At 45.0% G+C, this 26,916-nt stretch overlaps 1 protein-coding gene across 9 annotated transcripts in view; it reads left to right on the forward strand.

Moving 5' to 3' along the window:
- Tiam1 (TIAM Rac1 associated GEF 1) overlaps positions 1-26,916 on the forward strand; it is a 401,135-nt gene that overhangs the window by 113,787 nt on the left and 260,432 nt on the right. Inside the window, exon 3 of one of the 9 annotated variants that reach the window (XM_010608611.3) lies at positions 21,732-21,875. The exons of the other annotated variants lie outside the window; for them this stretch is intronic. The gene's annotated coding sequence lies outside the window, so the exon portion shown is untranslated. The remainder of the gene's footprint in view (positions 1-21,731; positions 21,876-26,916) is intronic. 9 annotated transcript variants of the gene reach the window in all.

A 26,916-nucleotide genomic window follows, 5' to 3' on the forward strand; every position in this document is an offset into this window, starting at 1 on the left:
GTTTTTTTTTTTTTTTTTTTTTTTGGTTATTTGAGACAGGGTCTCACTATGTAGTTGAGACTCACCTGGAACTCACTTTGTAGCCCAGGCTGGTCTTGAGCTCATGGCGATCCCCCTGCCTCAGCCTCCTGAGTGCTGGGATTCCAGGTGTGTGCCACCACTCCTGGCTACAGGCTATTATTTTCTAGCACCTTCCACCTTCCAAGTTTTTCCTATGTTGTTCTATGATCAGGTTCTGCACCTTCCAGGTCTGTGTCTTTGGCAGCAGCAGCTCCAAACTGAAGCTGTATTAGCACGGGTGCTAGGTTTGGTCTAGAGTAATAACATCCAAAGCCTGTATGTTGAAGGATTGGTCCCGGACTCCTGAGAGGTGGGACCTGGTGGGAGTTCCTTAGGCCATTGAAGTCGTGCTGCTGAAGGGGACTGTGGGACTCTGGCTGCTTATTTTTCTACTTTTTGATTCTTGGGCTGTGAAGTAAGTGGCTTTGCTTCCCCATGAGCTCCCACCATGATGTGCTGTCCCGTCATAGGCCCCAAACTCTAGGACTAACAGATCGTGCTCTTGAAACTCCACAACTGTGAACCAAAACTGGCCTTTTCTCTTTATAAGTTACTTACCTCAGGTGTTTTGTTGTAGTGCTAGAAAGCTTACTAATACAAGTTCCCATCTAAGGGTACTGATTTTAAACTGCTCCACAGGTGCCTTTGGTCGACTGTCTCCGTCAGTGGGCTGTATTCCATTACTATCATGATGTGGCTACCCCAATGGGCAAGGAGGAGCCCTTCAACCTGGCTTTCCCAGGCCATCGTTCTTTGAATGCTTCTTTACATTCTGTGTCACAGCACATTGTAGGCCCACCTTATGCTTTCCCCGCTCCGGTGGGGGAGCTAGCCATTTCTCCCAGAAGTTACGGTTCTTTTTAGCAGAGGCTGAGAGATGGAAGCTGAAATATGGGTGGGTGTTGAGGGTGCTCATTGCTTACTGTGGTGTTGCTGTTCCCAGTCTCTCCCTAGGGAGTTATATATTTCCTCACGTGGTCCTTGCGTGATCACATCCCCACTTCAGGTCTGATTCAGAACTCCAGAGTTTATTCGTTTCTTCCCTTTCTGGTTCATATGCCTCTGTAATATCTTTACTGGTTTGATCAATTTATACGTATGTAACCATTTCTCTTCCCTAGCTTTACCTTCTCCTCCTTGTCCTGCTTGGGCTCAGATCTCCAATCTAGGCTCAGTTCCAGGGCCCTCTCCTGTCCCTACCGGATCGGGATCTGATGCCCCACACATCCACGCCATGGCTTCGTCTTCCCGTGTGAGTTCGTGCCTTGCTCTACTTCACCTGATGGCTTTAGGGCTGTCTTTCTTGCGAAGGAGGAGCATTTTTGTTTTATACACACATAAAAAGGACCATACTATATCACCTATTGCTTTCTTACATTCCCTTAAATTTTTTTGTTTCTTTTGATACTGTGTCTCACCATGTTGCCTAGTCTGGTTTTGAACTCCATGGCTCACGTGATCCTCCCGCTTCATCTTCCTGAGTAGCTGGGACTACAGGTGTACACCACCACATCCAGCTCATGCGTTTGTAAACAAGGAGAAAAATGACAAAACTTTCAAGGCTCCATGGACACCTTACTATGGCAGTACTTACAGAACTATCTCAGGCCTCAGTGCCAGCCTTGGATCAGTCAGTATAGGTTTTATTGCGCACTTGTTGTATGCTGGGCATTATATTCAACCTCTGGGATGTCGTAGCAGAAAAGCATTCTTTCCGGAATGTCCACGTTCCCTTGCATGCTCCCCCAAAGGCTCCTTCTCACCGAGGCCCGTCCTGACCGGCACATGCTAGGTTGTTCTCTGGTTAGCTCCTGCCTGCTGCTTTGTGTACAGCATTTATCACCTTCTACCATACTGAACAATTTACTGCTCGTCGCGTCTGCTGGTTTTCTGTCTCCCCATGCTAGAATGCAAGCTCCACAGACATATTTTTGCTTCTTTGCCTCTGTCTCTCGCTGTCCGTCCTTCTCATTCGTACGCACACACTTCCCCTCCGCGATTGAGTCTCCCCTAGAGCCGGATGTCCGGTTAATTGCGCAACCCTTCACTTCCGGTCCAGTTGCTTTCCTCCCGTGTTTCCACCCTGTGGGTGGAGTCTGGCTGCTCCTCCAGGAATGTCCTCAGTAACACCCCCCATTGCTTCCAAGCCTGTGTTTGCTCCTTTTTCTGAACTCCAGACTCTGGTCCACTTAGGCCCTGTGTGCTTCTCCTCTCTCCCTCGGCCTCCTCCTCCTTCTTTTAATGATAGAATCCTCAAGGTCACTTGAATTGGATTACTCAGCCATGTGTCGACTTGGCTCCCTTCCCTATACATACATACACATATATAAAATATAATATATATAATTTTTTGAAAGTGATGTGGGTGAGTTATTGGAATTTAAAATATTCATGGCGAAAGTGATATACTAGATCAAAGTTGTGTGTTCGGTCATCTGAGTTATCAGGTCCTGCTGTCCCCCTGACTGACTCTTCCTGTGGTCAGGAGACCAGATCTGAGCGGGCCTGATTGATGGCCTGCATGGCAGTGTCTTGGCTTGGTTGGTTGGCTGTGCCTGTCGCTCCCGGCCTGATTGATACTCACCTCACAGCTACAAATCACGCCTTGGACTGATGCAGATGACGAGGCCCATCCTGTGTGTGGGTCTCCGCCATATCCATCCTGAGCGAGCTCTTTCCTCTGAAAGTCTCAGCCTGGCTTCTTAGCTTTGTGGCTGACTGGATGGATGAGGTGCTCTCTGATGATGTCTGAGGCCCACAAGGACGGTTTCAATGGACTGTGAAGGAGGGAAGAGGCCTCCTTGGCCTACTGGTCCCTCCTAGGTCAACACTACGCCTCAGCAGGGACTTCTGGATGCTCTTTGTGTGCTCTGGTCTTGCCCAGCCCTGGGCAGCAGCATGGGGAGCACAGGTGCTCGTTCTGCCCTGAAGAAACACAGCTCTGCCTGGGGGACAGGCACCCAGGAGGAAGGCTGCAACCTCCGTCCTGCAGAAAGCCCACGGAGCATTTCTCAGAAACAGTTAGACCTGCTTCTCTTGGAGCCAGGCTGCGGATACCACTGCTATGGAGAAGTTGGGAGAGGAGCCTTTGAAAATGGGATTTGTGGGGATTCGGGTTACAATAGGATATGGAGGTGTCCTGCGTAGTCTGGGGAGAAGGGAAGCTGAATTCTGCCTTGGTCTAATAGCAGCCAGTGAGCGGCCAGGCCCTTGGGCCAGGGCACCCTTGTGTTTCTGGGGGACGGACGAGGCGAGGACCGGTGTGTGACTGCTCCCTAACACCAGGCTGCCTGGCTCAAGAATGTCCAGGATGTTTGCCCTGGCCTGCCTGCCTTCCAGCTGACTGAACTTTGGCTTTTCTGATTTAGTCATGTCTAGGTGAGAACGTTTTTTGGGATAGCCTTGCTCTGTCTGCAGGAGGCCCACCTGCACTTGACATAGTGCATTATTCCCTGATGCCTCACTACCCCCAGAAAAAGAAGAGGGAGCTATGGCAATTGCCAGGCACACTTCTTTGTGGAAGATGCTGGTATTGTTTTTTTTTTTTTTCCTGAGTGGAAACATTGTGGAAATAAGTAGCAGTTAATTTCAAAACAAAACTAAAAACAGCTGTTGTTTTTGTGAGTACTTTTCATCTACCAGGCACTGGGCTAATTTCTTTATCTCCATTGCATCTTTTAATCTCCAGAATAATCCTAGTAAGTAGATGCTTTTTTCCCATTTGCTATTGCAAATGGGAAACCGAGGCTGGGAGATGTCACAGATTAGGAGCTTCAGGAATGGAGGTCAGGGTGCTCGGCTTGGTACAGCTGGTCTCTCTGACTCTTAAAGCCCTGTCCAGAATTTGGGGGTTTGCCATTGCTCTGCATGTGGGGTTCTGATTGACAGGGAGGCTGGAGCCTGAGGTCTGGAGTGGAACACATGTTTGTAAAGCACGTCGGTGGTCAGCCCTTTCCTTGGGCTTCTCCAACTTGAGCTTCTAACTTGAACTGTTCCTGGTCAGTACAGATGCCTTAGTGTGACCAGTTTTCTCGTGTGTTTTTGTCAGGGCCTGTTACTATCATGGTCAGTTTTTGGGGCGATGGGGAGTACTAGGGACTAATCCAGGGCCTCTGCACTGAGCTATATTCTTGGTTCCTCTGTGCTTTTCAATGTTGAAACAGGGTCTCACTAAGTTGCCCAGGCTGGGCTTGAATTCGTGATCTTCCTGTCTCAGCCTCCCGCAGTGCTGGGATGACACAGGCACGGACCACCATGGCTAGCTTGTGATGGCTAATTTTATGTAGCAACATGCCTGCCTTTGGGGTGCCCAGATATGGGGTGCTGAGATACTGGGTCAGACATTCTGAGTATACCTGTGAGGTGTTTCTGGACGAGATTAACATTAAATTGACAGCTGAGTAAAGCAGTGTGCAGGGTGCTCTTGCAAGCAGAAGGCCTGAACAGGATAAATGGGTGACGACCACCCCAGAAAAGGGGAATTTCCCCAATTTAATTCCCTTTGGAGCTCGGGCATCACTGTCGACCTTGCCTTTAGCACTGGACCAGAACCGCAGCATTGTCAGCTGCACATCTTGAGACATGTCGGTCTCTGTAGTCACCTGGATGAATCCCTGTAATGCATCTCTATGTACTCAGTGTACTGTGGCTGTACATCCACGTGCAAGTGTTGGACCTATTTCTCTTAAGAACCAATTCAATGTTCCTGTGGGTACTGCCAGGACGCGTGAGAGCCACAGTCTCTTCATTTCCATTTGCTTTCGCTGCTCTGTGATCTCTGAACTCATCATGTATCACTTTTTGTTGCAGACAGCTCATTCTCATCCTTTTCTTCCTTGTTATGGTTTAGCTCTAGATTGTTCCCTCCCAAACTCCTACGCTCAGCAGAGCTGGGGCTTTCCAAGGCTGTCGGAGTGGGTCATGGGACCTTGCAGCTGATTTGCTCTTAGTGGGTGGGGCCTGAACAGAGGCAGGTCACTGGGGGTGTGGTCTTGGAGGGTATAAAACCCATCCCCCGGGCCTCCTCCTTGTCTTTCTGCTTCCTATACACCCTGTGGTGAGCAGCTCTCCTGTGCTGTGCTGTTTCTGCCTTGGAGCCAGCTGACTATGGATGGCAAAATAAATCTCTCCTTTAAGTTGTGAGTGTTGGGTATGTAGGTACAGTGATGAGATTTAAGACATTAAGTCTTAGGTGACTTAAGACATTCCTCTTCTGGTTTTTATTCAGGAACATAAAGAAGATCTCCTCCTCTTTCTCTACTTTTTCCATTTTTTCTGCCTTCTTCAATAGTTTTCTCTTCCTTTTTCCCCTTCCCCTCACTTTTTTCTTTCTTACCCTTCTACTTGGAATCCAAAATGGCCCCAGTAAGTGCAATATTGATATTCCTGGTCTTTGCATGAACTTCCTTATAATAAATAAGGACAATGCTGTCTCAAACCTTCAGAATTTTCTAGAACCTGAGCCCCCTGTTTTCTTCCAATCGAATCTTTTCTCTTAGCACAGGTGTTTAAGAGAAATACAAAATTCTTTTTGAACATTACTATTTTGCTTCAGCTTTATTTCCAGTTTGCAACTTATTCTGTGTTTTGTTTCGAAAACGTGTAACACAGGTATCACATTCTGTATTAAAAAAGGTTTGTGGCCCATTTTCTCCAGTGGGGCCTGTTGCTGGAGCAAAAGGCCTTGTCTTACTTTGCATTTGCAGTGAGAGGGAATCTCCCATTGGTGTGTTGGGGACGCTCTGTATACTGGAGTTCTCCCTTATCCACAGAGGGTACATTTCAAGAATCCCCAGTGGATGCCTGAAACCACAGACTGTACGTAACACTAGCTATGCTGTGTTTTTCTCCTCTACATGGCTGCCTAAGTTTAATTTGTAAACTAGTCAAAGTAAGGGATTAATAATAAGAACTTACCTTAGATTGTAGGACTCTCAGCAGATGATTATGTTTTTCTTTCATTAGTCAAAAACTTTGAGCTCTCATGTGGCTTTTCTTTGGTTTATCTGGATGGTCCGCATTACTACTTTGGATCCATAATGAAGTAAAACAAAGGCCACTGTAATATAAGCACTGTGATGATGCTGCAGTGAAGCCGATAACCAAGAGAGTTAGTCCGCGACTAAGGGGTGGGTTGCGTGTACAGTGTGGATACACTGGACAAAGGAGTGGTCCATGTTTTTGGCAGCAAGAAGCAGGATGGAATGGGATGACGTGAGATTTCATCGCACTGTTCAGAAACTTAGGGACTATTTCTGTTTAGATATTCTATTTAAAACATTTACGCTGCAGTTGACCACCGGTAATTGTAACTGCAGAAGGTGAAATGATGGACGCTGCAGGATCACTATATTTCTTTTCTGTTGCTTTTGCCATCTCTGCACCTCTCTTGTTCACACTGCACCATTCTCAGGTCTTCACTCAGTCGTACACATAGACATGGACCCTTCAGGACTTGCGCATCACGAAAGTGAGCATGGACGGTCTCATGGGAGACTCAGTGACTTCTCTGAGAGGTCCCTACTAATGCATCTTACCTTGAGATGCATGAAATTACTCTGGGTGCTGTAGAATGGACCTCGGGCATGGAATAACCAGAATTTACAGATCTGGCTTCAGTAAAAACTAGCCAGAGGCTGCTCATATTTTTCAGCTGCAAAAATTTCTCCTAATGGTGGGGTTAGAAAGAACAAAACCATGAAACCAACCTCCCGGAAACCCAAACCAAAAATACAAGCAATAAAACTCTAGCCTCCCTTTAACTCCTTTCCTCCCCTGTCTGTGTTCATTTTCCTTGGTCAGAAAGGACGAACTGTTACCATTTAAAGTACGTGGCATTCCAACTCAGGAAGGACTGGATGGTAGCCTTAAATCATAGCTTGGGTTTCAAGAGGAAGTGGGGTATCCTATTGAGTCCTTGTGAGGAGAGAACAGTCCTTGAGGAGTTCTGGGAGCTGGAGTGCCTGAGTCGTAGCCATGTGGCCTTGACAAGGTGGCATTAGTGGTGAAAGGTTATGCATTTGCTAACAGTTTGTATGTTGTTTCTGTTGGAATTATTAAAGACAACACTTGGAATGGCATGGGGAAGTTTATAATCTCTTGAGTTTATCTGTTTATTTCCCCCAGAGTTTTTATCTTCTAGAAAGAAGTCTTTTGGAGTCAACCTTGCTCTCTTCAGCAAAACCAAGGGAAATGTACTATAAAATCACTGTGGTGAAAGAACAGCCTAAAAGGTTTGCTTTACACAGAGAAAGGTTCGTCACTACAGAATATTAAAGCCAATAATAATAAAACGAGTCCAGATTCCTCATTTTACAGATCATCAAACTGTGGCTTTGGATTTTAACTGTCTTGGTCAAATTCACTTATCACCATGGACTGTTTCTCACATTAGCTTGTTACATTTGACTGCTGCCTCCCCTCTGGTAGGTGACATTTCCCACAGAAACAATACCTACTCCTTACTGCTCATAAACTTGCCTATAGCAAGAGCAATAACTTATCTTTGCATTATCTTATTTCTTAGAAAAGTTCACTGATCTGTACTTTTTATTATTAAATAGTTAACTGTACATCTGTTGATTTTGATGTTGGATTATTTTTTGCTGGGATCTTGCTAAAGCATCTAGTCTCATTTCCTTCAAGCTGGCAAATTTTGCTTCTGTGCTTAATGGAGAATATGAGTATGAAATTAATATTCTAGGAATTGGTCATCTAACCCATTTTTCCCCCCATGTAAGTTACTAGAGCATCATCCTGAAGTTCATTGGATCAGATCCCTAGTATTTTAAAACCACCATAACAGTATAAATAGTGCACCCTTTCTTTTCTATATAATGCAGTGAGGAATGTGTAGACATATTCAATAGAAAAGTAACGATTTATTTTTAAGGCCAGAAACTGAATTCCTCAATTGCTGTTTCCACATGTGTATGAAGGCTGGCCCAGTGCTACACTGTCAATGACAGAAAAGCCAGTGCTTTTAAATTTTAGTGCCTCCACTTCAGAGGACATTGAAAGTTTTGGATAACTGCTGTTGTAATTTCCGGGAGGCAGCTTATCTTTAACACTGTTCGTATAAACACAGGTCTGCTGCTGGGAGTTACAGAGGTTAGCATTGATTATCATGAAATTTTTCACTTAATGAAATCTCATCAATTTCCATCCTCCTGGCTATTTTAATTAGAGATTGAGGAGGGTCTGAGGATGAACAGTCTAGAGAGACTGCGGTTTGGCTTCAGCTTCTCTTCAGCTTGTGGGAGGCTGGATCCCAGGAGGTCTGGTTTATATGAAATATGTTCTAAATGACTTGAATGGGAGCCAGCTCTGTCTGGTGTTTTGTATTATGTAACCAGTCAGATTTATGTTGCATACAATGAATTTCAAATCCCAATTTTTAAGGGGATTTGCAAGAGGCACAGGGATGCTCTTAGCCTGCTTGAGAATGAAAACTTGGAAAGCCACAAGAGTTCAGGGCTCATTATTGAAACTATGGCTATAAAATATGAGTCTTTTGGTCCCTAATGAACCCCAGAAATGATATCAGGAGCAGAAAGAGGTTAAACCTTGATAGACCACAGGAGTCTGGTGTTTGTGGATTCTATCTCCAGCAGAGGGTGATGGTGGGTTGGATGGGCTTTCTTACATGACGGCATTTAAGCTGGTCCTGTGGTCAGGTGTGGCTTCACCAGGCAGATTTGCGGGGAAGGCTGGAGAGGGTGAGAGAGAAGAATATACTGAACAAATACTAACACTTAGTAGCTCAGTGTGATTACAGTTGTTCCTCAGGATCTGCGGGGCACAGGTTCAAGGACCCTCTTGGTGATCGAAGTCTGCGGAAGCTCAGTCCCTGATAGAAAATGGCACAGCCTCTGCACACACCCTGCACACCTCTTCCAGGGCACTGTAAATCATCTCCAGGTTGCTTGTGATTGCTGACGAGTGTCAGTGCTATGGTAATAGTTGCTATGCTGCATTGTTGAGGGAAACGTGATGAGAAAAAGCCTGTACATGTCACGATAGCACGATCACTTATTTAACATGCAATCGGTTGAATCTGGATGCAGAACCCGTGGTTACAGAAGGCCAAAGGTACTTTTAAAACAATTATTGAAAATATCAGACCCTTCCTCCCGGGAAAAGGAATTAAATGGTAAGAATGGATGGCAGAATGGCCATACTCATATGCTCTGCCCCGGGTTCTAAAGAGCGTTTGTTCTAAAGAAGCATCTGTGGACCTCTAAGGTAACTGTTCTGCAGGCTGAGGTTGCCTCCCCCACTTCTTGTGGTTTCATGGTAGCTGGGGAGCTGGCCTTGAAATGTCTGTTCATTATTTCTCGTCTGTCATGGGAGGGCGGAATTATTCCCAATGACCAAAAGCAGTTGGGGAATACAACAGGCCTGGACATGTCCCACACAGGGCTGTTTGTAACCCATTCCTCTCCAGCCTTTCTTCCCTTTGTTTTTCAGAGTTAAATCTGTGAAATGAAAAGGGAGGGGGCGCAATTTCTATTAGGTTTTTTTTTTTTTTTTGAGACAGGGTCTCACTATGTAGTTGAGACTGACCTGAAAGTCACTATGTAGCCCAGGCTGGTCTCGAACTCACAGCGATCCTCCTGCCTCAGCCTCCCAAGTGCTGGGATTACAGGCATGCACTACCATGCCTGGCTTAATTTCTACTTTTTAGGCAAGTGTATTCTCTGCTCATGTTTTTCTGTGGTGGTTAAAAGTTGCTGTTAATCCTGGGTAGCATATATGCATGAGGTACATTTGAATTTGGGATTTAATATATCAGTCCATTAAGACACTGGATAAAACCCGATCAGTCACTGACACTTCCAGTATTCACCTCTGTGGCCCCTTGTAGGGTCCCTCACCTCCTTCACCTTGTTTTCCTTCCTAAATTCAATGAGCTTGTGAAAATACAGCATTCCAGGACTCTCTCTTTGACCAAACTTTAGTAGGCTCCTCTGAGCCCCTTTTTCAATTACGCTTTCAACTTGGCCCTAACTTCTCTTTGGCTTGACCCGTCCAATCTTAGCAAAGAATCCTGCTGTATCCAATCAAGTTCTTCATCCCCAGTGCTTATGCATAAGTTGTTGTCCTGCCTATAGCAAGAATCTTATTAGGCTGGTTTAAGTGAGAATGCTCCTACCTTTGGTGTTTCCTCTTAGTGATTTTTCTGCCCCCTGAACCCTTCACTCTGGTCCTCCGCTATAAATCCCCACTTGTGCTTGCTGCATTTAGAGTTATGCTTGAACTCTTTGGCCTGTTGCCATATCTCTTTTGCAGGAGTCTCAGGTTTTCTGGAATAATACGTATACACTAGGTAGGGAAAGTCAACTCCTGAGTCAAATTAAGGTGCAAAATGTTGCTTTAACCAAGCAAAAATTTATGTTGTGTCTACATAAATTCTCTTCCAAATGCTGATTGCAGAACCCAAATGCTGAAGCCCTTTCCATATTGTGGCTCTGCGGTGTCCACCACGTGTCTTCCATGGTCACCACATACATTTTTTATGCTCACATTTCATTGGCTGGGGGTTTATTTTGTGTTACAAACTAAGCTATAGATAGATAGATGTGTAGGATGGAGTGGAGGAGGGAGATGGTGGTGTGGATCTGCAGGAGACTCAGTTTGAGTAAATTTGATTGTAAGAGAAACAATTCATTGTGAATAAAGAGCCTTTGAATGACACTTTTTTTGAGTTTCTAATTTTTTAGTAGCATCTGTCGCTAAACTCCTGGCAAATATGATACAGGCTGATGGACGTTTTCTAGATTGGATATAGTTCTTACATCAAACTATGAGCTCACACAGAATACTTACTGTACCTGGCTTCTCTTTTGCCTGATTTCTTCATCCTAACAACACCAGGAATTGTGAATACTATTTTATTTATGTTTTGCCCAAAGAGCAAGACTGAGGCACAGAGTGGCCTCGTGACTACAAGGTGACCAAAACCCTGCGCACAATTAGAAGCAGAAATACTCCGGGCCTTGCTTCCATCTTGGTCTGATTTGTTCCACTTTAACTGTTATATCCTTAACCAGTGGCTCTTGGAGAGAGCTTCCCTCCCTCTTTTTTTCTTTTAGCACATAGATTACATGGTTTTATTTTCTTTCAGGATAATTCTGGTTTCTTCCAGGATAATTCTGGTTTCTTCCCTAGGAATGGATGCTGCCAGGTTTTTTTTTTTTTTTTTTTTGGGTACGGGGGATTGAACTCCAGCCCTCGAGCTTGCTAGGCAGGTGGTGGAACCACAGAGCCAAATCCCCGGCCCTGTTGCTAGCTTTTTGAGGGTGTGGGTAAAGTGGCTTCTAGTTTCTCTTGCCTTTGATGGTATACTGCATGCTCAGATAGAACAGGGAACTTGTACATGTTAATAACTGGCTATTTCTTTTAGGGATTTTTTTTTTTCTGGTACTGGGGATTGAACTCAGGACCTTGTATGTGCAAAGCATGTGCAGTGCCACTGAACTAAATCCCCAGCCCTAGGGATTTCTATTCATAGGCTGTTCCTACTCATACGGATGTTAAATAATGGAATGTCTATAAGGCTTCTGTTACTCTTCTGTGGGGTCAAGAGCAGTTGGTATTGGGTGTCTTTGGGGCCAAGCCCAGTTTCAATCATTGTGCCCACCCTCTTTTCCTGCCCACCTGCTTCTTGGGAGGTAATGCAGAGAGCAAACTACCCACTGTGGTCAGTAGGAAGTGGCTGTGAGTCTCCACAAAGAGTGCTGCGTTGGGATTTAGTTTCCAGGGCAGTGCTATTGGGAAGTGATGGGAAGCCTTTGAGAGACAGAGCCTGGTATCAGTCAGTGCTCACTGGGGAAACTGATTTAATATAAGATACAAATATAAATGGACTTGCAAGGTAGGCTTGCAGTGGCTGCCAGTAGATCAGGTGTGGGAGAGTACAAAAGGACTGTGTGTGCACTGGGCAGTCAAAGGAGAAGCCTGCCTGGAGCTGCTCTGAAGAAACAGAAGCAAGGCTTCCTTCTTTGTTCCCTTTTATTCCATCCAGGCTTCACGCCTATAGGTTGGTGACAGTCCCACCCAGGGTGGTCTCCTGTCTTCAGTGAATCTGTTCAGCCACACCCAGAACTATATTGAGTCAATCAGTTGGGTGTTTCTTACTCAAGTCCACACAACAGTTAACCATCACAGGCTTTGTGCAAGGTCTTAGGTCAGTTGGGGGCATGACCTTGAAAAGGATTAAAGTTTCCAGTGGGACTGGTAGGTTCTTACCTGGAGCCTGCCCCACCCACCTCTCGGACTTGCTGTATTGAGAAGTGGCTGCTTCCCTGGGAACACCTTCTGCCCAGTGCCCAGGGCTGCTGCCAGCCTCCACAGGGCCCCCACCGAAGGCCAAACCAATGGGACTGTTTGGATTTGCACCTTGAACCACTGAGGTTGTGAACTAAATAAACCATCCTCCTTTTCTTATTCCTCTTCTCCCTTCTTCCCCCGTCTCTCCCTCCTCTCCTTCTCTTCCTCCTCCTCCTCTGTCTACCTCTCTCCTCCTCTTGCTGTACCTTCCCCTCTTTCTTTCTCCTCCCCTTGCATCCCCTCCCTCCTCGCTCTCCCTCTTCCCTTCTCTGTGCTAGTGAATGTACCCAGGGTTCTATCACTGGGCTGCTCCCTAACCCTATACTTCTGTTATTTATGAAGCTAATCTCACTCAGGTATTTCGTTGTACAGAAAACTGATGACACTACGCTTCTCCAGTTCAGCCACTGATGAACATGGTACTTTTCCCTAACATGACATCAGGTGGACACTGCCAATTGATTATGGTTAGCTTCTAGGTTGAAACTTAATTCTCACCTTTCGTGGACCATATCCTTGTCTTTATTATCAAGTAAATAAATATTGATTTAGATGAGTTTTTCTCAACTGGGGATGGTGTTTTCCTCCTGGAAAAAAATTTGGCAGTGCCTGGAGTTAGGATGGGGAGGGGCTGCTATCGGCCTCTAGTGGGTAGAAGCCAGGGATGCTGGTAAACATCCTGCAAGGCACAGGATATCCTTCCTTTCCCCATGACAATAAATGATTCAGCCCCACATGGTGCCGAGGCTGAGAAACCCTGATTTGACCCGTGGAGAGCTGATTCACAGTTCTTGGGAGTAAGAAGATGCAGAAGAAGATTTGGGGGGAGGAGTAAGATACCCAGAAGACAGAAAGAGGTCACAGTTTAGCAGATGAACTACGGTGGGCCTGTACACAGATCCAGGAAGTCTCTCCAGCGCCTGTTTGACAAACACAGTGTAGAGTGTCGACCTTTGGAAATCACAAGTACACAACTGTGTATGTGTGATGTGGTCACGTGGTCTCTTCTTGGGCCCTCTGGTTGACTAGTTCTTTAGGGGCCTAAGGCAGAGAAACTGCGAAGGGCAGCCGCTTCATTCCTGAACCTTCACCTCCAAAAGGTTATCATTTTATTGAGGAAGCAAGCTGGGATTTCAACAGAGATCTTCCATGTGAAGTCCCCTCTGGGCCATTGGAAGAATTCAAATTATCTAAAAATAATGAAATAGTTAAATAAATTATGGAATTATCTACATAATAAAATTTTGTAGTGACATGGGAGCATGTTTAAGATCTAGTAAAATAAATTAGATTAACATCTGTATATATAATCTAATCTTAACTTTGGCATATTTATATAAAAAACAGACCAGAAGGCCTGTAAGTTTCAACAGTGGAGGACTAAGGACTGTTTGCTCTATATTTTTTCATTATCAGAGACAGGTTACTTTTGAGGTGAGAAAAGCATAGACCTTGCAGACTCTTTTTGGGGGCAAGGCTCATCCGCTCATCCAGCGACTGCAATGAGCCAGTGACGGTGGTAGGACATTGGGACTCGAGGACATTGTGTATTCCGTGGGCCTCGGCTTTGGGGCTCCCTCAGTCAGCAGGGTGCGTGGTCAGTGGGTGTATGCATTTGACCATAGTGCGGTTGATGCTGCTGTAGAGATGGAAACAGAGTTCTGCGGGGCAGCGGAGGTTGAAGAGCTGAGTTTCTTGATAGATAGGAAGGGCAGCGTCACGGAGCAGTGGCATGACAAAAGGCTCTTGATGACCGAGTGGCAGTTGGTGAAGTAAAAGGCCTAGAAGCTGCCGTTCCGTGTTGCGGTGGCTTCCGAGGCGAAGAGCAGGCCCTGGCTGTCCATCTCCCCATGTCATCTGTAAAAGACTTAGTGAAAGTCGTCATTCTTAACCCACACGGGGCAGAAATGGGAATAACCCGGGCTCCTATTCCATCGGCTATTTTTATGTGATAATTACATCGATGAGTTTCTCTCAAGATCTTGCTTGCATAAATGGACAGAGCATTTTGTGATCCTATCGGCACTAATCTTAGAGGGAATTTATATTTCTGCATGCATTAAAAGAGACTCTTTTTACCTTTTTCTTTAATTGCACTTTTTTGTTTTGTATTTTCTGGTGGTGCTGGGGATTAACTAAGGGTTTGCACTGGCTAGGCAAGTGCTCTGCCACTGAGCCACATTCCTAGTGCCTCTTTAACCTTTTTTCTTTTTTAAAAATATTAGACAGGGTCCTCACCAAACTCTAAGGTGCACAGCTTATTAAACACTAACGCAAATGGAATTGGATGCTGGTTTTAAAGACACGAGGGCTATTTGAAGTCTGAAATTGCTTCTGTGGAATCTGGAAGGAATCCTTTGTTCCTCTATAAACAGGCACAACAGCGGCAAGGGGTTCTGTAGTGTGAACCTTGTAGACTGCTCAGTGCAGGAAGCTAAGAATCTACTTTTTACATAGGGGCATCCATCTTAACATCCACAAGGAGGAAAGGTTTATTTTGGCTTACAGTCTGTAGAGGTTTCAGTGCATAGTCGGCTGGCTGTAAGGCACGGTGGCATGGCAGAGGGGCATCGCAGAGGAGAAAGAGCTCATGGCTTGGTGGTGGGAAGTAGAAAGCAATCTAGGGAGGAGGAGGAGAGAGAGAGAGAGAGAGAGAGAGAGAGGGAGGGAGGGAGGGAGAGACCCTCCATGGCCACGCCCCTGATGACCCACTTCCTGCAATCAGGCTTCATCTCCAAGCATCACATTTAGCTATAAACTTCTCCGTACATGATGAATATCATGTCCCATGACCCAGTCACCTCCCCAAAGCCCCACCTATGAGCACATGAGGCTTTGGGGGGACGTTCAGACATAAATTGTGTTTTGGCTTGTGTCTAGATCCCTCCAAAGCCTCATGCAGTCACAGGGGGTACTTTTCGGAGGTGGCTGGATCTAGAATGTTGTGGCACTGGGATCAAGGGTGTGATTACTAAGTCATTCCACTGACTGATTTGCTGGGATTAAGAGTGGGAGTGCTACTCCTGCCCTACAGCAGGTAGCCTGCATAAAATATAAGGGACAGGAAGAGGGCGATTGTGCTCTCACCTGCCTGCATGCCATGGACTGTTTGCCCTCTGTGATGTCCTCTGAGATGCCACCCTTCCTTGGAGTTAGCCGACTAACAGCTGAAACCTCTGTAAATTTGAGCCAGACAAACCTTTCCTTCTTTAGCTTTGAGTATTGGGTGTATTATCTTAGCAATGAGAAAAGTGATTAAGACAAACTGTAACAGCATCTCTCTTGTCTGTTGAGATTGATCCAAACATGACCAGCTATGCATTTATAAAGGACGATGCGTGTCACCTGAGACTCCCCCCAACCCCCATATGGAGGATTGAACCTAAGGCCTTGCACATGCTAAGCAGTGACTGAGAATGCTTTCTTCATTTGTCTAGTAATTACCGGTGGCCCTGAGTTATGTGACAGTTTGACATTCATGATTTGGGGACTTTACCATGGTGCAAAACAATGCAAATTTAGTAGAAATCTTATTTTGAATTTGAGTCTTTTCCTGAGCTAGCGGTATGCAGGCCCGTCATCTCTCTTGATGCCGAGCAGCAGCAGGAAGTCGTGGCTCCCTGTCATCCACACCATGCCGGGAGATAACACCTGGCACTTAATGCTGGGCTGGGTTGCTAAGCAGGATGTTCAGTAACTAGGTGTATTAAGTGCCTTTTTGACTTAGGATATTTTCAACTCATGATGGTTTTATCAGGATGTAACCTAAATTGTTATAATTTGAGGAGCACTTGTATCGATCCAGTGGTTATTCATTGTACGGTCATTTGTCTGGGAAACTGACCCCAAGCCATGCCAGAGTCAGAAAGGCCAGGCTACTGACCCGGATGTGGCAGCAGTGCTTGCTGTGGGGCCTTGGCACTGTGGCTCTCCCCAGGTCAGGCAGAGTGATGCTGTGTTTGGGACCTAGGGGACAGACTGTGCTGTGAGCCATCACTGTGGGGACAGTACTGCTGGAGCCCGGAGCTCACAGCCTCCGGAAGTGAGAAGACGAGACTTCATCGTAAGGGCATGCCTGATGATGTCTCCTGGTGTTGGTGTTGGGGAGACACTTTCCTGGCTCTCCTCACCCTAGGTTCTCACAGCACTAGGGCACGATTTAGTAATAAGTGACCACTGTCTTTAGAAACAAGCAATGGCGTTCAGTAAATTCTGCTGTGTGCTCATGCCCGATGCCAACGGCTGTGCCATCTGTTTTAGCTTTCACTGCTCAGTGGGTTTCAGCCTGGGTTCCCTCTCTTGAGCCTGGTGATGAGGACCCTGGCGCAGTTGAGGGGCTCCTCTCATTTGTTTCCATCACTGTTTCGTGTTGCCTGTTGTCTAGGTCTGAAAACCATCATTTCACATATTCTGTCCAGTCCTTTGTCTCCAGTGGGAGTACAGATCGAGCTGTTGCTATTTTGTCTTGGCTGGATGTGGAATGTCTGTAATATATCTTACAGTGCTTTGCTAACCTTTAAAAATAGATTTTAGGAAGCTGGGCATTCATCCTTCAGCTGCAAGAGAGAGCAAGTGCCACATGCCTGCAGATGCAGCACTTGGGAGGCTGAGTCAGGAAGCTCATCCTTGTGAGCTTGAGGCCAGCCTGAGCTACATAGTGAGTTCGAGGTCAGCCTGAACTACATAGAGAGACCCTGTCTCAAAACAAAGCAAAACAAAAGAAGATTTTAAGCAAACAAAGGATAGCAAGACTCTGTCTCAGAAAACCACCACCACCACCACCACCACCACCAAAAATGTTTTAAGAAAACAGAAAGTTTGGACATGTAGAATTAAATGAATGAAGCATCAATTGCCTGGTAAAGTCACATATGTGCAGTAGTGTATTCCTTGCTGATCTTTGATCAGTAAATCGTGTCTATGTGTGCAGTCTGAGTTAAGATGTTTGAGAATATAAGCCAATTATCACCTTCATCTGGAAGCATAATTAAAATCCCTCTTCTCAGCCATCAGGGGATCATTTCTTTTTTTATTTGCTGCCTCTTCTTCATATGTTCTGAGAAATTGTTCTAAAAGAAAGGCTTGGCTTCCAGAATTTGGTATGCATTACCCTGTCTTCCAACTATAAGAATGGACTGTAAAACAGAATTGAGCTGAAGTATAATAAGTCAGCTTACTCAATCTATTTTCAGAGCTTGTGTTTGCAAGTGATGAAGCTGACATATTTGTTTTCATTCTCCTTAATACCCAGTTTGCTGGATCTAATCACTTGAATGTTGTTAATTTGGGATAAAGGCACATTTCAAAAGATTTGGGCTCTAAAGAGCAAGGTAAATTTAGTTATTATACAAAGCCCCTAATAAGACTGATCACTATAAGTGGGTTGTTCATCCCAGTGGGCTAAGATCAAATCTAGGAGGACTTGCTGGACTCTGTCCGTCTGCAGAGATGTGGCTCTCAAATACTCCAGCACTTACTGCTTCACTTCCTTATTTACCTACCTTATGTTGTTTTGGGATCTAGGTGGGACCAAATGAAAAGGGAAAGGAAAACAAATGTCTTTCCTTCAGTGTTGGCTAAAGAGGCACTGTGTAAATGTTAGCTGTGGGCTTCCCTTGGTTTCTTAGTGGCATTTGCCTCAGTGAAGCACAGAAAGTCTCCTCGGGGTGTCTTTATCGTTTATTCATCCAATTGAGTTGTTTTTCCAACAGGTAGTTCTGATCATTATCACTCCCTGGTTCAGGAGTTACTGAATATAGATTAAAATTTGATCTTCCAGATATGGCATTTAAGACTTTCTACAGTTAAATAAGCCCCAAACTTCTTCCCACTTCTGTCTTCCAGCGAACATTATTGGACAGATATCTTGGTGTCAGGGCCATGTGCCATTTCTGTTAACATCTCTGTGCTTGTTTCTGCTCTTTGTCCAGGAGATCTTTCTCCCTGTACCCTTCCCTCCCAAACCATGCATACTGGGACATCTTTCTGTCCTTTATCAGTGGAACTGCTTGTTTTCCTGCCTGGATTCCTAGGCTTTCTCACATATGGGCTGGGGTTATGTCCAGGATGGTAGTGGTCACTGGTCCCAGGAAGCAGTCTACAAACCTGAAAGTTAGACTGCCTACGTTTTGCTTCTGGGGCTTGTGCTGTTGCCCACTATAATTGTAGAGGGAGAAGAGACAGAATAAGAGTATAGAAGGGCATTTGGGAAAATGACCTGGCTTCTTCCCATGCAGAAGTTGGGAGCCAAAGAAAAGTCACGTCTTCTCCATCCATCTCCTTCTACTTCTGGCCTGGAGCAGCAGAAAAAGAACAATCATTCTCTATGCTGTGAAGACTGTTTCACAAAGAGTGAAAAAAGGAGGATCTTAGATATTTGACATTGCCCCCTCCCCCAATTTATTAAGGGTTTCCAGTTGTCACAGAGGCATGACCAAGAAAAGATTTGGAAGAAAACAGTTCACAGCTCTCCATACCACCTATTGCATTCTAGTGATGTTAGCCGAATGCATAGGAAAGGATTTTATTTATTTAAATAAGTAAAATATATTTGGAAAGAAAGCAGGGATCTCTGACATTAGCCTTAAGCACTTGCTAAGTGTCAGGGACTGTCCTCAGGCCACAGCAATGAAGGCCTCACCTTCAGGAATGTCGGTCTAGCTCTGAGGATCTTCCTCTGTGGTCTCCTGGGGTGCATCCCAGAACTACTGACTCACAAACTTCTGGGGAGGCCCAGCAACTTGAGTCTTCTTTTTCTTCTGACTCAGCGAGCAACCTGAGTTATAAGAAGCCCTCCAGCTGGAGACAGACGCATTTGGTGCAGGCTGGTAAGAGCCTCCAGATGTATGTGTAGTGGGTCTTGGGCTTTGGGGTGGCCTGGGAGGGGACATTGCAGAGGTGACATTGCAGACCAAGTGAAGTGAAGTCGCAAGGAGAGGGAGGCTCTCCTGATGGAGGAGGAGAGCATTTCAGGCTGAGAGAACCTCACTTGCAGAAGAGCAGTCAAAGGCTTGGCCCCCTCCCGGCATCACAGTGGTCGTTGCAGTCTTTGGTCCTCACGATTACTGTTATTCTACCTCAGGGCCATCAGCGGGGCTGAAGCTGCAGAAACAGTGGCCTCATCCTGCTGAGATGTTGGGCTTCTCTTCTGGAGTAATATCAGAGATTTCTGTCGAATAGACACACAAAAAATGCACGGCTCTTTTTAAGTTAGAAATACAGTTATGGTATATTTGAAATATAAGCTGAAAGTAAATGAGAAGAAATAATTTAATGTAGATGTTCTTACAAATTTGTAATAATTCTTAAAGAATTCTAATTCTCAAAAAATTCTGTATAGAGAGTTTTTTTTTTGGTATTTTGAGATAGGGTCTTGCTATCTATAGGTGGTTCAGGCTGGTCTTGAATTTGAAACAATCCTCCTGTCTCAGCCTCCCAAGTGCTGGGATTGCAGGTGTGTGCCATCATGCCCAGCAGTGAAAACATTTTTAAGAAACAAAAGTGAACACAAAGCATGGATTGAGCTATTATTAAGCCATCAGGTATGCTTTTGTTTTGTTTTTCTTTTTTTGGTACTGGGGATCGAACTCAGCACTTTGGTTTTGTTAGGTAGGTGCTCCGCCACTGAACTAAATCCTTGCCCTCTTCAGTTGATGTCACCGTTTCTTTCTTAGACTAGGTTTTGTTATTAATAGTATATATAATGCATAAATTTATAGCCTGATATTGCCCCCATTTGATGGGGAAACAGTTGCTTTGCAAATACCCTTCAATAGTTTGTAAACATCCATTTGAACAAGGGCTTCCTATTCCGAAGAGTGCTCTGGAGCTTTGTTGAATTCTCATTCATGTGCATCCTTATGCATTAGTTCGGGGTTCCTAAGGGAGAAGGAAGAGGTATTTATTTAGTCTGGGCTTGGATTGGGCCCTGAGCAACTAGGGGAGCTGGAAGGGCTCTGGAAGGCTGTTGCCTCTACCTCTTGCTGAGCCTAGACTCTCCTACTTCCTCCCTGATGACCCAGGTTGACAGGGTGAAGACCTAGTCCTCACCCTGGCTGTGGGCTACACTGGTACCTGGTGGGGGTCCACTGGCCCCAGGTACCCTCTGCACCCTGACTCCACCTCCTGCTTCTCCTTTTCCACTTTCAAATCCCTGGCATTCCTCAAGGGCTGCCTTTGCCCTGGGCCTTTTTGCTGAGGAAATTCTGGACCATATTGGTCTCCGCCCAGCTGCAGTGACTTGACCCGGCCTGAAGCCCACAGTGTTTCTGATTTGTATTTCCTTGTCAGGAAACACTGCAGTAGGTATCTTCTTCTGAATTTTATTTTTTATTTTATTTTTTGGTACCGGGGATTAAATTTGGGACTTTGTAAATCCCCACCCCCCCCCTTTTCTAAATTTTGAGTCATTTTGTTAAGATAGATTCCCAGAAGAGGAATTATAAGATGTGTAGGTAAGTAAAAAAATGCACTTAATACTCTGACAAACCCATGGTAAAGTTGAATAATTTTAAGTTGAACCATTGTAAGTCCATATGATCCTTGATATATGTTAGGGTTGTTTGGATAAATCTGTCCTAAGGTAGAAAAACTCTTTCTGTGGCAGTCTGTTCTGGGGCCAGAGGGTCTGACTATTTTAGGGTCTTTGTAGGTCTTTACTTTCTATAAGAATAGTTTGCATCAGTTAAGCCCCCAAAGCACCCACAGCTTGAAAAGTTTTATCCTACTACATTGTGGTCTCACTGGGCAGTGTGATCTTTCTTCTCCTTTAGCATCTTGGAGTTAACCTTTGAATTATTTCCACCCTTTAAGGCCAAGGAGTGTGTGTGTGTGTGTGTGTGTGTGTGTGTGTGTGTGTGTGTCTTTAATTGACATTATAAGGAGTAAAGACTAATGGAAAGCTTGTGCTTTGAACCTTGGGAGAATCACTTCTTAGATTTCTTGAGTAACAGATAATTTACTCTCTTATTGTGGGGACTCACTAATCACAATAGCAATAAAATAAGAGGGCCAATTAGTTGACTTGTGTATAGGAGAGGTATTAGCAACTGCTGTGAAAGTTAAAAGTTTATTTGGTACAAATCCTTCAATCTCTATAGAGGAACTGGGGATAGTTTTTGATTGGAAGGAGCCAATTATTTGCTTTGTTTCTTAAGAAAAGGGAGTAGGGTTTGGCAAGAAGAATGCTTTAAATTTTAATTGATGGTCTTTAATAATCCTAAAAACATGGTGTGTTTTTCCGTTTCTTTTAGGTGCTTATTTTGTCCTCTGTTGATTGCAGGCTTTGGACCTTACAAGCTTTTTTTTGTTCTGATGACTCTGTTCTTGTTAATTTTCACTAGAAACTGGCATGAAAACGAAAACTTCATGAAAACGAGCGCTAAGAAACCACATTGTCATGACTTAAGAGCGGTATGATCGGGCACTGTCTCTGGCGGGTTTGGACAGTAAGGTTTACCGAAGGACTTGTACGGGTCATGAACCAGGTATTAGACCAAATTCTACCTAACAACTTCCGACTCTTAAATCACATTCGGTATTCCCATTAGAAACTGACCACAAGTCGTTCTCTCCCTCTCCCCATAATCAGGCATCCAGCGCACCGACCCACTGTTAACATAAATCAAGCTTACATTCTGTTTTCCTAAAACCACAAAATCCCAAGATGTATGTTTTCTAACTCACCCTAAAACGAGCTGAAAATTATTGGCTTGTGATTGTGTGTTTAGTTTGCATGGAAAAAGAGAATGATTCCGGGGCACCCCGGGTCCAAGCAGACACGATCCTTCAGAATTATGATGTGGCGTTTAGTCTCCTTCCTGGCGCTCAGAGTGGTGTAGTATGGTTTCTGTAGCAGCATCACAGAGACACTTGTTGGAAACGTGGCCTCTCAGGTCTTCCCAGACCAGTCTAAACCGGAATCTATACTCCTTCAGGATACCCCATTCTTCAGCACCCTTGGTCTTCCAGGCGGTGTGGCCTGCTCTGCGCGTAGCAGCAGGTATCTTCTGCAACCCCCTTACTTCGTGGGAGGGCTTTGTTTTGAGAAGACCTAGGTCTGTGGAGGGGACCCCACTTAATTGATCCGTGTATTCACTGGTCCTCTGAGGTTCGTCAACGTTCTCTGAATTCCTTAGCTGCACTGGCTTGGGCCCCTCCGACTTCTCCGCCGTACAGTTGGACTGAGCAGAACCTCCTTCCTTATTATCTCTGCATTCCGCCAGGTGTGGGAAACCACAGCAGGAGGGTGTTCGGGAGAAGGTCAAGGGACTTGGGTCTGGATCTTACAAAAAAAAAACCAAACATAAAACATATATCTCATGAAAGTCACCTCTTGATTTCAATGTGTTGTTTAGCAGTGCAAAGTATATTCACATTGTGGTACAGCCCATCTCCATAGGGCTTGACATCCCTCGAAACTGAAACTCTGTTAGATAATAATCCTCCTCACGGTCTTTGACCACACCACTGCCACTTTCTGTCTCTTTCTGTCCCCAGGAATTTGCCTACTCTGGAGACCTCACAAGTGGGTGCTCACAGGATTTCTTTTTATGTGACTGGCTCATGTCATTTGGTGCTGTGCTCCCAAGTTCATCCATGTGCCATGATTTCCTTTGTTTTCAAGGTTAAATAACATTCTAATGAATGTGCACACCACATTTCCTTTATTGATGGCCCCTGGTGGCCTTTATAAATCTGTCCTCTGGCTATTGAGGATAATGCTGCTGTGACTGAGTTTGTTTCCTGGTACAGATTGGCTGTGAGATTTTAGACAGGTCACCAAAGTTTTGGGTCTTTGTTTCTGTTTCTTTAAAAATAGTATTTAAGGGCTGGGGATTTAGCTCAGTGGTTCTGCCGCCTGCCTTGAAAGTGCAAGGTCCTGAGTTTGATCCCCAGTAGCAAAAAAATAGTATTTAAAACAAGAAGCTTGGAAGACCAGATTGTCTGAAACATTTAACCTGTGTATAGGATTCTAAAGAAAACCAAATCTGCATATATTGAAAAATCAAAGAAGAAGCTGGGTGCTATGCCTGACTCCTGAAATCGCAGCACTCTGGGAGGCTGAGGCAGGACAATTGTAAGTTTAGTAAGTCTGAGCCCAGTTTAGGCAGTTTAGTGACTTAGTGAGACCCTGTCTTGCAGTGAAAAATAAAGAAGAGCTGTGGTTGTAGCTTAGAGAATGGAACTGGGTTTGATCTCCAGTAGCCCCCACTTCCTCCCAAAATTCATGCATCTTTTAAAATATTTCCTTGGTTTCCCCCAGTTGACCCCCCCCACCTTCTCTTTCATTGTTCTACGCCCTCATCAAAACCTCACACAGGCCAGGCAAGGGCTCTGCCATTGAGCCACACCCTTGGACCCTATTTACCTTTCCCGAGCACATTTAATTTTTGAATCTCTGTAGCAGCAGAATATTGATGTGTTAATAGCGTGTGTGTGTGTGTGTGTGTGTGTGTGTGTGTGTGTAATTCACATGCCAGGCAATTCACACATTTAAAGTGGTTTTTAAATATATTTTCAGGGTTATACCACCATCACTTGTGGTAATTAGCTTTCCGTCACTCACTATAAGAAAACACAAGAAAGCCAACTTGTACAGAGGAAAGGCTTATTTTTCTTACAGTTTGAGTGTTTCAGTCCATAGGTTGATTGCTTTGGGCCTGAGGAGGCATAGTGTATAATCACAGGGAGCATATGGTAGGGATGGACTGTTCACCTCATGGCAGCAGGAAGCAGAAAGTGACAGGAAGGGACGGGGTGAAAGGGAACAGTGATGCTCAACCATTAGGCCACACACTCCGAGAGGTCCGACTGGAGACTTTATTTAGGAGGGCAGTGCAGAGAGAGGGAGAGGGAGGGAGGGAGGGAGAGAGAGAGGAGAGAGAGCGCGCAAAACAGAGAGAGGGAGCAGGGAAGTGTTGGCTTATTTATAGGTTTGAGGTTGGGCTATCGTGTATCTGTAGCATGTAACCTATTGCAAGCCACATTGCCTTTTAAGGAGGGAGCCTTGCAGGGCGCTTTAGGTTTCAATTCTATATGCTGACGTGGTCTTGGGGAAAAGGAAACTTAGGGTAGGGGTATGGACGCAGGAAGAACCTGGAAACATGGCCCATAATGGTGGCATCACAATTAAATCCTTAACATTATCATTTCTCTAACACTGGATCCTTGAGTTGGCTTCACAGCTAGGCCCCCAATGGCCCAATGACCTAAAGACCTCCCAGTTTCAATTCTATATGCTGACGTGGTCTTGGGGAAAAGGAAACTTAGGGTAGGGGTATGGACGCAGGAAGAACCTGGAAACATGGCCCATAATGGTGGCATCACAATTAAATCCTTAACATTATCATTTCTCTAACACTGGATCCTTGAGTTGGCTTCACAGCTAGGCCCCCAATGGCCCAATGACCTAAAGACCTCCCAAGAGGCTCTGTCTCTTAAAAGTTCTCCCATGTCCCAATGGTACCAAGCTAAAGGCCAAGCCTTTAATACATGGGCAACTGTGGAAATTCAAGATCCAAGGCATAGCACGACTCTTAATTCGTTTAAGAACATTTCCATTACCCCAGAGAATACCTATCCATCAGCTATCACCCCCATTTCCTTCAAATTCCCCTTTCTATTCTCGAAGTCTAAATGATTACTAAATCTACTCTTTGTCTCTGTGGATTTGCCTCTTCTGGATGTTTCATATACCTGGATTTATAAAATGCATGGCCTTTGTGACTGGTTTCTTTCCCTTAGTGTCTTGTTTTGATTTTTCTTACAAGTTTCCCAGCTGTGAACTGATCTCACTTGTGAGAGATTTGTTCATGACCGGGAACCAGTTATAGGGTGGGGCTAGAGGGACAGGGCTCAGTGTCACACACCTGCTGACTGCAAAGAGCTCATCGTCTGGTGGGAAAGATTGCAATTAGGTGGATTATTACACCAGTATTGAACACAGTTGTGCTCGATTTCTATAAAGGAGAAATCCTGGATACTCTGGGAATGCATCATAGCAAGAAAAGAAAGGAAGCTACTCTGACTTTGACTTTACATCTTTAAGACCATGCTGTCCCCAGATTTCGGAAGGCCTCTTAGTGTTTGTTAAGTAACTGTCAGATGGCATTGATACAGGAACGAGAGAGTGAGACTGTCCCCAAGAAGCTCACCGTGCTATGGGTCAGGTGGTCACCTTGGCTGAAGCTGGTCCTGTGTGGTGCAGGAGCATGGGCGATTCTTCCTGAAACATTCAGGGTAAGCTTCAGGGAGAGATGATGCCTAATTTTGATTCTGAAAGATGGGTGCAATTTCTTTAGGGAGCCAACATGTGCATCGGGGAAAAGGATCTTCTGAGTCGAGGTTATGAGCCAATGTTTGAACTCACGGGAAGGCAAAGCGTTGAGTGACCACTCAATACTGAATAGCAACAGGAGGGAGGCTGGAAGGGTGGGTGGCTTCTAGTCTCGCCAGTGTCTTAAAGTACAGGTTAGAAACTTTTATCTGTAGACCTCAGATTTTCAGCCTTTCGTTCTGAGTACACTTTTCCCACGCGGAGAAGACAGTGAGACTCCCGTCCAAACCATGATGTACCGTGAGTGGGAGTGTAGGTGGCTTGCCCCTCCACATACCTTTCTGGAAGGCATCGGAATCTTTTGGAAGGGGCCATCTCCAAGTGTCAATGCTGAAGGGATCGGAGCCTATTAAAGCAGGAGCGTGATGTAGTCATACATGTTGGGCAGTTCTGTCAGATTCACTGCAATTCAGGAAGACATGCAGTTGGGAGATGGGTAGGGAGAAATTGATTGGAAAGCCTAGCTCCAGGAGTAAAGCTTTTTAGGTACACTCTTCTGAAGAGAGAGGGATGTGATGAATCCTCCTTTGTGGGTATTCCCTGTCATTCTGATTCGCTTGATAGGTAGATGTGAGACCATCAGACCACAGAGCCTCAGGGCCCGTTGCACCATACGGTAAAACACCTTGATGCCAGGATTTTACAAGGTGGCCAAAAATGTAGCAGGGAAGAACCAGTTATTACCATTTCCTGGCAGTCTGATTATAATATGTATTTTATTGTATATATGTGTGGAAACATGTTTTGATACAGACATAGTGAAACGATTACTATCGTTATTCAAACAAATTGGCGTAGCATTTATATAGTTATCCTTTGTGTATGTGCAGGAAGAAAATTGTCTTTTGATGGATCCTAGCCTGGAGGATCTGTAGATGCGTTTCTTTTATCCGCCTAACCTCGCCCACCATGTGCCTTTAGTCCTGGTCCTTGGGCATTTAAAGGTCAATGTGTTCTCACACTCAAAGAGCTGGCAGTGTCAGTGCATTGCTTGGGCAAACTTGCACCTCAAATGTTCACAGCGGTGTTGATAATTAAAGTTGGATTCCTTGCTTCTGGATGAGAGTCACTGAAGAGGATGTTGACCCCTTCAGGCTTTCTGCAGATCCCTAGAGGCTCATCTCAGTTACAGCTAAATTTGATTGCTGTCATAACCACAGGGAGCATCTGCCTTATCCTCCGTCTGTGGT

This window comes from Fukomys damarensis, unplaced genomic scaffold, assembly GCF_012274545.1.
Source record: "Fukomys damarensis isolate Sample0158 unplaced genomic scaffold, DMR_v1.0_HiC HiC_scaffold_24, whole genome shotgun sequence".
Classification (NCBI taxonomy): Eukaryota; Metazoa; Chordata; class Mammalia; order Rodentia; family Bathyergidae; genus Fukomys; species Fukomys damarensis.